The following is an 11,325-nucleotide window of genomic DNA, read 5'->3' on the forward strand; positions in this document are numbered from 1 at the left end:
CGCAGGGCTGGAGAGGGGCCAGGCTGCCCCCGGGCACGGCAGGGCTGCAGGCAGAGCTTTCAGCTGGAGCACAGCGAGGAAACCCGCTCGGGACAGGTGAGGAGCCGCTGCTACAGCTGCCAAGGACTGTGCCTGCCCCTGCATCCCCCGGGCAGCAGCAGCCCCAGCTCTCAGCTGTGGCCCTGTCGCTGGGGCAGGGCTGCTGGGGACTGTGCTTCAGCCTGTTCGAATCTCGGCTGTCAGCTGTGACAATAAATGAAGAGGGAACGACAAGCACAGACTCCTCTCCAGCTGGAGCATCGGAGTTGAGTTCCTCCCGCTTCTTTCCAGAGCTACCAGCTCCTCCTGAGTGCTGCAGGCACCACAGACACGTTTCTGGGAGGGGACAGCCTGTCCTGTGTCACTGCCTCGTGGCAAAGGTGCTGCCTTAAGGAGGGAGATTGGTTCAAAGGGAAAGGCACTATCATCAGTCTGGTTAAAGGGCATCTGTCGCCAATCAAGGGTCTGTGATCAGTCACCACTGGACTGTTATCCCTGCTGTATTATAGGGAGAAGACTGAAAAACATTTTGAAAGGTAACCACGTCTCTAACACGTGTGTGCAGTGTCCAGCCCAGGGCAGACAGGCCTGACTGCTGCACTCAGCATTCCCACATCGGGGAACAGGGGATAATAAATAACTCCAAAACATCCTCCTGGATTGCTGTACATTTTGGCTCAAGGGTTTCTTCCAGTGTCAGTGGGCACAGAGCCATGGAGCAACCTTTAAAACCATGTCTCTGAAATATCCTTTTCAAGGAAAATGCCTATTCCGCTGCCCATAAATGCCTTGGGCTCACTGCAGTGTTGCCACACTGTGAAAGGACACTTTGAAATGTCTGATTTTATCAGGAAATAGGCCATATAAACTCCCTGCCTTAAATTCCTTCATCTCACTTTACAATCTTTTCAACGTTTCATTTATTACCAGCCATTGTTTTTTCCTGTCCTTACATCCCAGGGCAAACAGTTTGTCATGGCCAGCACAGCCCCTTTCCATCTGTGATGGCTGTGGAATTGCAGTGGGAGTGATTTCCCAGCATCTTTCCTATTCCTGCTGGTAAAATTCACCTGGATGAGGTCCTTGAGGGATGGAATTTCTCACCTGGAGGACATTTGGCATCACACACACATCAGCCTGACTCCAACTGGAGGGAGCCAAAGGGGAGTGAAGTTGGGTTGGGTCCCTCAAGCTGAGCATCTTCTCTGTCCTGGAGTGCTGGGGTGGTTACAAAGGACAGGGAAGCACCAAGGCTGGGGGAAGAGGAAGGTTTTGGCAGTAGGACAAGCTGTCTCCATGCTCTGGTCCTGTTTGCAGCCAGCTCTGAGCACACACAGCTTTGACTCTTCACAGTGCTGGGAAGCTCAGCAGGATAAAATGTGTTCAGGGCTAAGCACCTCCTTTGGAAAAATCACTCAAAGTGACCCTGTGCTGTGCCACCCCATCCCAGTGCCCAGCTCCAGCCAGCTCATGGAGGTGGGGATTGGGTGGGACTCACCTGTGGAGCCAGGATGGCCTCCCCAGAGGAAGGTGCTGTCACCTTCTGCTGTCACCTTCTGCTGTCACCTTCTGCTGTCACCTTCTGGTGCCATCAGCATGCTCAGCAAGCCAGGAATCAGAGCAAAGCTCTTTGCTGTGTGTTCACATCCCGTGTTGGCCCCAGGCTGAAGAGGCCTCTGTGTCCTGGAGTGATGCAATTCTCTGTCAAGGCACTGGGTTGTGACTGTTTTTGGCACTTAGGAAACCAAATTGCAATTCTTGTGCTGCTCTAACGTTGCTTTTCCGTCTTTTCTCTCTGCTTTTCCATCTGTGTTGTGCAAAGCATGAGGAGATGGCCTGGGGGAGCAGCTGCTGTAGAAAATGGTTTGTTTCTAGCAGGGCTGTCAAACTCCTCCCCAGTGCTGAAGCAAATGCAGAGATATTGCAAGACCCTTCTGAAAAAAACATAATTTACCTCTGGCTTTGACATTGCTGGTTCTGCAGTGAGGCCAAGGACTTCAGTGGCTCTTTGGCCAAGCTGTCACATTTTCTTTGTGCTCTCTGTATCCACAGAAAATCAACAGGGAAAAAATAATGGGGTCCAGGGAGGCTTGTCCACGCATCAGGATGTTCTGCCCTGCCCCCTGAATCTGTGTCACAAAGGGGTAAAAATCTTACATCAGGGCTCTCTTACCCCAGTTAGAACCCAGCTTACACTGAATTTACTGCAGAGGTTTTGGATTGAAGCAGCAATGCCTGTGAGAACCACGTCAGTCAGTTCACCTGTGCAGGTGAGGATCCCACCAGGAACAAACCCCTGTGTCACCCTGGATTTTCCCACCCTGAAGGCCCCAAACATTAACAACTAAACTTTGGAAATGGTGATACAGGTGTGCAGGTGGGCGAGACCATGGGAGCATGGATGGGATGGGGTGGTCAGCAGCAAGTTAAAGCCACTTTCTGTTCTCAGGGAGAAAGCAGAGGGAAATGAGGAGTGAGAGACTGGGGGAGAGCACTCTGCTCACAGCTGGGGATGGCCAAGGAAAACTGGAGTGGCCACAGGACAGGCTGGAGGAAGAACAAGAGAGGCAGAGAGCCACAGAGTCCCTCCTGCGGGGCTGCAAATGTGTGGCTCCTTGTTTCTGGGATTTGAGCAAAAGAAACGCCCAGACACTGACGAGGGACCCAACATAAAAGAACATTTTCAGAGGAACAAATATTGGTTATGAATAAGACTTGGGAGTGTTTCCCTGGAATGCACCTGTGCAAACGAGGAGAAAAGGATGAAACATCCCTCTCTTTGTCACTCACACAGGTTTGGTTCCTGGGTGAGGGGAGGTGATCCACAGAGCTCCAGGGGCTGCAGGATGGGGGCAGGCAAGGTGGGAGGCCTCAGACCTGAAATGTTTGGGCCATGCAGAAGGAACAAGGGATTGTCCCCCAGGTCCTTTCTCCTGCAGGAACCCCTCTTGGCAGCAACCGTGGCAGAATTCTCTGTGACCCCTCTGAAGGTGCCTCCTCTGCCTCTTCCTTCCTAAACCCAACCTGTCTGTGCAGAGCAGACTTCTCCAGGCATGGCCCTACCCAGGACGTGCTCATAAAGGACAAAGTATTAACCTGACAGCTAAAAAAAGAACAAATAAAACGCGTGAGTTGGCCCAAGCAGCTGCTCTGCCCCGTGTCCTGAGTTGCCACTGACACCGACTCTCTGCTGCTACCAGCTCTGGAAAACCTTCCAGAAGTCTGACACTGGTGAAGTGACACCACGTCCAGCACTTCAGAAGTGTCACGGAAAATTGAGCAGTAAATCTGTGCAGAAAGCAGACTGCTTCTATCTCCTTCCTTCCTCCTCCTCTCCTCACTCCTCCAGCGTTCCTCCTTCCTCTGGGGCCTTTGAAAATGAAGAAAACATGTTAAGTGCTGCAATACCTGGCTGAAAAAGGCACAAAGGGCTGTGGTGTTCCAGGGATTGATGGCACAGCTGGTACAGGCAGAGCAGGTCTGGGCAGCTCCCAAGGAGCCCTCTGAGGGGTTCCTGACCTGTCCTGTACCCAGCCGGTGGCACAGGGCAGGAGAGAAGATCCCAAACACCCCCAAGGGTCTGTAACTGGGTCCTGTTGTCGTGTCCAAACACCCCTAGAGATTCCCCCAGCCAAACCAGCCCCTTCCTCTGGTGCGGGAGCCGGCGAGCACCGTGTCCAGCCCTGCATTCAGCACTGGGGGGGTTCAGCTCCTCGGCATTTGGGGACTCGAGGACAGGGCTGTGGGGCAGGGCCAGCCCCTCACACCTCCCCCGGACCTCAGGGCTCCTGGAACAGCCACGTGCGGCTGCGGGGACTCACGGCTTCCTCGCCAGGTGAGTCACCCTTTTCATGGAATAATAACAAAACATATTTACTCAGAGGGGTGACGAGGCCCTTTGGTTCCCCTGAGGGGGTGTTAATCAGCCTCCTCTCAGCGAGAAAGGACTTTTTGTTTTCTAGGCCTCACAGTTACGGTTTTCACTGTCCGAAGTGACAGGGTTTCTCCAGGGAAATCCCATCGTGCTTGGAAGCATCGGTGACATCCAGAGTCGAGGAGAGGAGGGGGACAGCTCGGTGTGGCCGTGCCCTGCGGTGGGGCTGGCGGCTGTGGCTGTGCAGGAGGGGATGGAAGAGCAGCAGTGCTGGCCCCGAACGTGCCAGAAGCGTGGGCAGGGCTGAGCACAGCTCCAGGACTGTGCCTGCACACGCCGGGCGCTGCGAGGGGAAAACCACTGACGTCAAGGACACAGGATGAGTGAGGATCCTGCTGCTGCCCCGCACCGGCACAGCCCAGGGGGCAGCAGCAGCTGCTTCCTGCTGCCTCCCACCAGGAATTACCTGCCTGTGGAGGTGGGCCACGGAGAAAACCCCTTTTTTGACCAGTGACACTGGTAGCTGACCGAGTGCCAAAGAGCTGCAGACGAGCCCAAAAGAAATCTGGCACCTCGAGGCTGCTTGCCCCAAGGATTTTGATGCTCAGAACATAACTGAGGAACCCCAGGATGAGCACCTTGGGTTTCTCTGGGCTGTTTCCCAGAGGTTCAAAGCAAGCAAAGGAACACAGGACAGCTCTCCCCAGACTGCATCTGCAGGTGCATTTTGCTCTCAGAACCTCCAAGAGTCAGAGACTGAGCTCTTCTTTCCTTAGCAGCAAGCGCTTTTCCTGCAGCAGCTTTTGATGGATCATTTCCAGCGAGGAAATCTCACATGGGGAGTACCTGCCTCCCTATTGCTGTGGGAAGGCAGGAAAAGGCAGCACAGGTGCCCACATGGCATCATCCATCATCAGAAGCTGGGACGTCATTGTCCAAAACTTTCCTTGGAAAGATCCACCCTGGCCCCAGCCATGAGCCATTCCACACTGATGTCAGGCAGTGAATGAATCACGAAGCCTCCTGGCTCCCCACCACAGACAGATCTCAGCCTGTGCCAAGTGACACCATCCCCTTGCAGGGAGCCACCCCGGGGCCACCTCTGCCAGCACAGCCCCGGGGACCCTGAGCTGGATTGTCTGAGGGGGCTCTGCAAACTGAGCAGGAAAACAACTTCCTTTTCCTCAGGAACCAGAGGATCTTCCCACTGCCTGTTCCAGGCCCCTCAGCAGCTCCACAAGGACAGTGTGGTGTGAAGGCACAGGCCCTGGGGCCATCCGCTTCCCAGTGTAACCCTGTGTGTCCAGGGGAGCAGCAGCACCCCTGCTGCTGTGGTTGTGCCTCTGGGAGCTGCTTCTCTTTCCTCTGGTCTCCAGGCACTGCCTCAGGCTCAGCCCCCAGAGAGAGCCAGAAGACCTCTGACACCTCTGAAGAGCCATGGACCAGTGAGCACTTCCACACTCCTGTACGTGATCAGTGACACAGGGCTGTGGAGATGCTGCCTGAAAAAAACCCACACTTGGAGCCATTCTAGTAACTATCAGCACCATTCTAGTAACTATCAGCACCATTCTAGTAACTATCAGCACTAAATCCCAGGGGTTTTCGGAGGAGACTGTCCTGGTCACTCCCAGGCTGAGCACTCGCCCTCCCCAGTGAGCCAGCAGCAGTTTCATCATTAGATCTATAAGCTGGTTCAAACTCACTGGTCCCAGGGGAGCTGTGTGCTGGGAGAAGCCTCCAGAGCTCCTCAGCAAGGGGGGGCTGTCTTGGTGGAGAAATGCAGGAGGAGAAATCCTGGAGGTGTTTGTGTTTGTACCCACAGACACAGAGGCTTCTCTGCAGAGTGGGATCCTCCGGGGTTTGTTTCCCATCTGTGCAAGGTTGGGCTGTTCCTGCTGTAAAGAAATCTGGCATGCTGGCCCTAAATCCTGCTGGCAGCTGGGCCCACGGTGCAGGTGTGCAGGTGGGGATGGGGAGAGATGGAGCCATCACACCTGTCCTTGTTTGCGCTCCAGTGACCTCTCAGCAGAAGCATTTCTGCACACACTGACAGCACGGCGATGGGAGAGACATTAACCTCTGAACTATGGCTGCTGACAGCTTCCAAACAAATAATCCTGGTAAAGTTCTCTTCTCCAGGGTAGGAGACTTGCTGGAGGTTTCATGGTGGTGGAAGAAGAAAAGGAAACGAAGCCCAGCTCTTCTCGTGCTGCCTGGACTCTCCTTCCCACCTCTGAACTGCATTTTTAACTAATACACCAGTTTTTCAGGAGTGAGACTCCTGCAACTCCAGGGCATGGAACCGTGAAACAGCTTTTGTCTTGGAGCTGGCGTCTCTGTTATCAAGGTGAACTCAAGGAGAACAATTGCTTTCCACACTCACTTTTCCCCTCCACAATCAGCTCTGTTTGCTCTAGCTGCGGTGCCCCACGCCAGCACTGATAGGGGTTGGCAATTCAGGGGAATTGCTCCCATATTTGTTCAACGGAAAAACCTTAAATCCTGTGAGGAGGGAAGGGAGAGGATTGTGGGCACAGCCAGAAGGTTAATTACAGCTCTTACTGCTAATAGCAGCGGTGAGGAGGAACGAGCAGGGACTGCAGGAAGGGGAAGGGTAGAGCCAAGGTGTGCTGAGGGCCTCCGGATGGGTGCAGCAACAAAGGGCTGGAGAAGAATAGGCTGATTATTCTGGGTTTACTGGGATAAAGTGGGCAAGGATGGTGAGGATCATTCGGTGCTGGAGGGCTGCCAAGGGGCTGTGAGTGGGACAGGGAAGTGCTGAGGGGTGCAGCTCCCTCTCTGAAGCTCTGCAGGGACAGGCACACACACGTTTCCATCTTACAATGGCTCAGCCTCACTGAAAATTGTAGCAGCTTTGAGGGACTGAGGATCAAGCACTGTCCCAGCAGCTGTTCCCAGATTTTTCTTGGGAGAAGATCTTGGGACGGAATCTCAGGATCCATTTTCTGTGCTGAATGCCGCCCAAAGTGCTCCAGGGCTTCTGGGGAGGCGGCATCTCCCCTCGGGTCCCCGCAGCCTGGGCATCACCGCACGGGGAATCACAAGGTGCCTCCTCACCGTGTCTGATCCCGGGGGAGCAGCGGGGCTGCCGCTATGGGCTCACGTTCCGGGGGACCCCAGACAATGGGAGCATGCTTGGTGACTGCAGGCAGTGCCAAGGGCTGACTCACAGCTGCTGACACTTGTCACGCTGAAAGCATTTTGGTATTTATGGAGGCTGTTTCCAGCCGCAGTGCGGGCACAGCGGGGCCAAAGGCTCCCCGCCTTCCCCACCCTCAGCCCAGCCCGCAGCGCCCTGGCCCGGCTGCTGCCAGGGCCGCAGGATGGGAAGGGCACCTGGATCCCCCTCCCCAGCCTCCAGTCCGGGCCACTTCCCAGTGAAGAGGCAGCTTTGTCCTGGCCAAAGCTCTCCCGCACCAGTCCATCCATTCCTGTCCCACACGGTCCTGAATTCTTCCTTTCCAGCCTTTGCTCTTTGCTCAGGGATGTAAAGCTCTCTGTCTGGGATGGTAAGGCCATGGGAAAATCTGGGAACAGCTGCTAGGACAGTGCTTGATCCTCAGTCCCTCAAAGGCTGCTACAGATTTCAGTGGGGCTGAGCTGCTGTAAGATGGAAACGTGTGTGCCTGTCCCTGCAGAGCTTCAGAGAGGGAGCTGCACCCCTCAGCACCTCCCTGTCCCACTCACAGCCCCTCAGCAGCCCTCCAGCACTGCTTATCCTCATCTATCTCACCATCCTTGTCCACTTTATCCATAATAATAACCCCTAATAACCTGATAGCAGGGACAGCTCAGAGCGAAGAACCAGCACCCTGAGACCCCTACACAGGCCAAAAAAAAGAAAAAAAAAAAGTGCCTGTTTATTAAAACTCTTCATTAAAACTTCGCTTTGGGGAACCCACTGCTTCGTCTCTTTCCAGCCCTTGCCCTGTTATTGTCCGAGCCTGCAGGAAAAGGAAGGAGCGGAGGCCCCCGCGGTTCCTTCCTGCCCGGAGCCGGGGCTGCTCTGACCCCTCTCCGTGAGCTTCAGCCCCCGGGACCACCACGGTGACAACTTTCACAGGACCACACATTGCCAGGCAGAGGAGAGGAAGCTGCTAATGGACGCTAATGGAGCTGTGAGGATCCTCCCGGGAGGCAGCCGAGCTGTCCTGTAGCGAGAAAAGCGGCGAGCAGCTCACCCGCACTTCCACGGCTGCTCTGGCTGTGGCTCTCAGCCATCCCTCGGGGTTACAGCTTCAACAGAGTAGGGCGGAGGAAGATTTGCAGCTCCGGGCAATCCACGGAGGTGGGTTGGGAAACTTGAGGCCAGTGCCGCTACTGCAGGGAAATTTGGGGATCTCACGCCTCAGCAGCATCCCATTTCTGCCAGGTAACAGCAGCATCCTCCTCCGAGGAGCTCTCAGGTGAAGGAAATACAGAACACAGGGATGAGCCTGACCCAGTGCCAGGAGTGACACGCCGGCTTCTTTCATTTTTATTTTGCGATTAAGAATTTTCAAGACTTTTCTCATAACAAAAGTGTGCCGTGGGAAAACCAAAAAGAATTTACAAGAACAAGACGGTTTGCCCCCGGTTTTGTTGTTTTCCTGCGAATTTGTGAGCTAGCACTCCTGCTCCCTCTGCCTCTCCCCAGGGATTACCCGCGGTGTTCGGCACGAGGAAGGGATCAGCTCCAGACTTTCTCCAGGAATCGAGAGCTGCAGTGCCCTTCCCGTACTCCGCAGGCGGGTCATGCTCTATTTATCGGCTCATTTCCATAGCCGAGTGCTGCAGTGCTGCTTCCTCAGGCCCTGCGAGTTCCAGTGCCACGGGCTGTGCCAGCAAAACGGGACCGGGAACGAGCTGGTGACATTGGGAACAACCGGCCAGCTCCGGGCTCCGCTCGCAGCCCGAGCATCACCTTGGGCTCGTTGTGACACACACTGCGAGCTCGCTTCCCATCTCCAAATGGCCCTGAGACCCTCAGGAGGTACCACAGCAATGGAAAATGTGGTTCTCCTGCCTGGTTTCCAGCTGGGCTTTGCCATTGTGCTGTTCAAGATTTGGAGGAATGGGAATTGTGCTCGGTGGTCACTGATAGGGGCACCGGGATTTACCTGGTGTGAGGCTGTGCTGGAAGGAGAAGCTGCCAACTGCAGCCAGGTTTTTTTTTTGTGGATTTCCTGGGCATCACCTGCTCCCTGCAGCAGTCAGTGGTGAGAAGGGAAGTGAGAACAGCGTCTGCTTGGGAGGCACGAGCACATCTGAGCACCAAACTGAGCTTTTAGACCCTTAATGAGAATACTGAAGGGCACCAACAGACCCCCTTGCCCCAGAGTGACACAGCACACGGCTCAGAGTCAGAAACTTTCCTGGGAGATGATAGAGGGAATAAAAACCATTCAAGGTTAATTGGGGCTTGATCCTGGTGGCATCTGCAGCTCCTGCATCCTGCTGCAGTTCCACTCCTGGCAGTACTGTCCCACAGTGACAACAGTGTTATAAAACCATGGACTCACAGAAGAGTTTGGGTTGCAAGGAACTGTAACACTCATCCCGTCCCACCCCCTGCCATGGGCAGAGACACCTTCCACTATCCCAGGGTGCTCCAAGGCCCGTCCAACCTGGCCTTGGACACTCCCAGGGATGGGGCAGCCACAGCTGGTGCTCTGGGCACCTGAGCCAGGGGTGGTTCTGCTGCTGGCTGTGTTGGCTCAGGGGGTCCGGGTGTCCCGGTGGATCCGGCGGTGTCTGGTGGGCCCGGCTGTCCTGGTGGATGTCCCGGTGGATGTCCCGGTCGCTGGATGTCCTGGTGGGTGTTCCCGGTGGATGGATGTTCCCGGTGGATGGATGTTCCTGGTGAATGGATGTTCCCGGTGGCTGGATGTTCCTGGTGAATGGATGTTCCCGGTGGCTGGATGTTCCCGGTGGATGGATGTTCCCGGTGGATGGATGTTCCCGGTGGATGGATGTCCTGGTGGCTGGATGTTCCCGGTGGATGGATGTTCCCGGTGGCTGGATGTTCCCGGTGGATGGATGTTCCCGGTGAATGGATGTTCCCGGTGAATGGATGTTCCCGGTGGATGGATGTTCCCGGTGGCTGGATGTCCCGGTGGATGGATGTTCCCGGTGGATGGATGTCCTGGTGGCTGGATGTTCCCGGTGGCTGGATGTCCCGGTGGATGGATGTTCCCGGTGGATGGATGTTCCCGGTGGATGGATGTTCCCGGTGGATGGATGTTCCCAGTGGCTGGATGTTACCGGTGGATGGATGTTCCCGGTGAATGGATGTTCCCGGTGGATGGATGTTCCCAGTGGCTGGATGTTACCGGTGGATGGATGTTCCCGGTGGATAGATGTTCCCAGTGGCTGGATGTTACCGGTGGATGGATGTTCCCGGTGGCTGGATGTTCCCGGTGGATGGATGTTCCCGATGGATGGATGTTCCCGGTGAATGGATGTTCCCGGTGGCTGGATGTTCCCGGTGGATGGTTCCCGGTGGATGGATGTTCCCAGTGGCTGGATGTTACCGGTGGATGGATGTTCCCGGTGGCTGGATGTTCCCGGTGAATGGATGTTCCCGGTGGATGGATGTTCCCGGTGGATCCGGCGGTCTCCGGTTCCCCCCAGCGGCGGCGGGAGCCGCGCTCGGCTCGGGGCCGCCAGGGGGCGCTGCAGGGTCAGGCGGGGGGGGCGGAGCGAGGGCGCGCGGGAACACGTGAGGGGGACACGTGACTGCGCGTGCACAGGAGAGAGCGGGACAGGTGAGGGCAGGAGAGAGTGAGGGGACAGGAGGGGACAGGTGGGGACAGGTGGGGACAGGAGGGGACAGGAGGGGACAGGTGGGGACAGGAGGGGACAAGAGAGAGTAGTGAGGACAGGTGGGAACAGGTGAGCACGGGGGGAGCAGGTGAGGGCAGGCGAGGACAGGTGGGGACATGAGGGGACAGGTGGGGACAGGAGAGAGTGAAGGGATCAGGTGAGGACAAGTGGGGACAGGTGAGGGACAGGTGAACACAGCAGGGAAGCAGGTGAGGGTTCCTAACCTGGTGCCTGTGCTGTGCCGTGCAGGGGAGACACTTGGACAGCATTTTGGGGAAAAACCACTGAAATGTTTTGTAAGGGGGTGTGGGAACCTTTCCTTGAAAACAGATTTGCTGTCACCGAGTGTTTATTTCCATTAGGTCTGAGGGGGTGGGTTCTGGCCCCTGCAGATAAAAGCCGGTGGTATAGGTGGGGCGAGCGGGGTTGTTTTTGTTCGTTTGTCTTCTGCAGAAGCCACAAAAAAGGACTTTTTTTCACTATGCAAACAAGGGGGAAAAGGCAAAACCCGAGTGAAGAAATGTGTGTGGAGCCGGTGAGGTTTCAGTTTGCGGGGAGTGTGTTGGGGGGGGAAATGAGGGGAA

The sequence above is a fragment of the Pseudopodoces humilis genome, chromosome 29 (assembly GCF_049639895.1).
Source record: "Pseudopodoces humilis isolate 2021_Gansu_Grassland_sample_001 chromosome 29, ASM4963989v1, whole genome shotgun sequence".
Taxonomy (NCBI): domain Eukaryota; kingdom Metazoa; phylum Chordata; class Aves; order Passeriformes; family Paridae; genus Pseudopodoces; species Pseudopodoces humilis.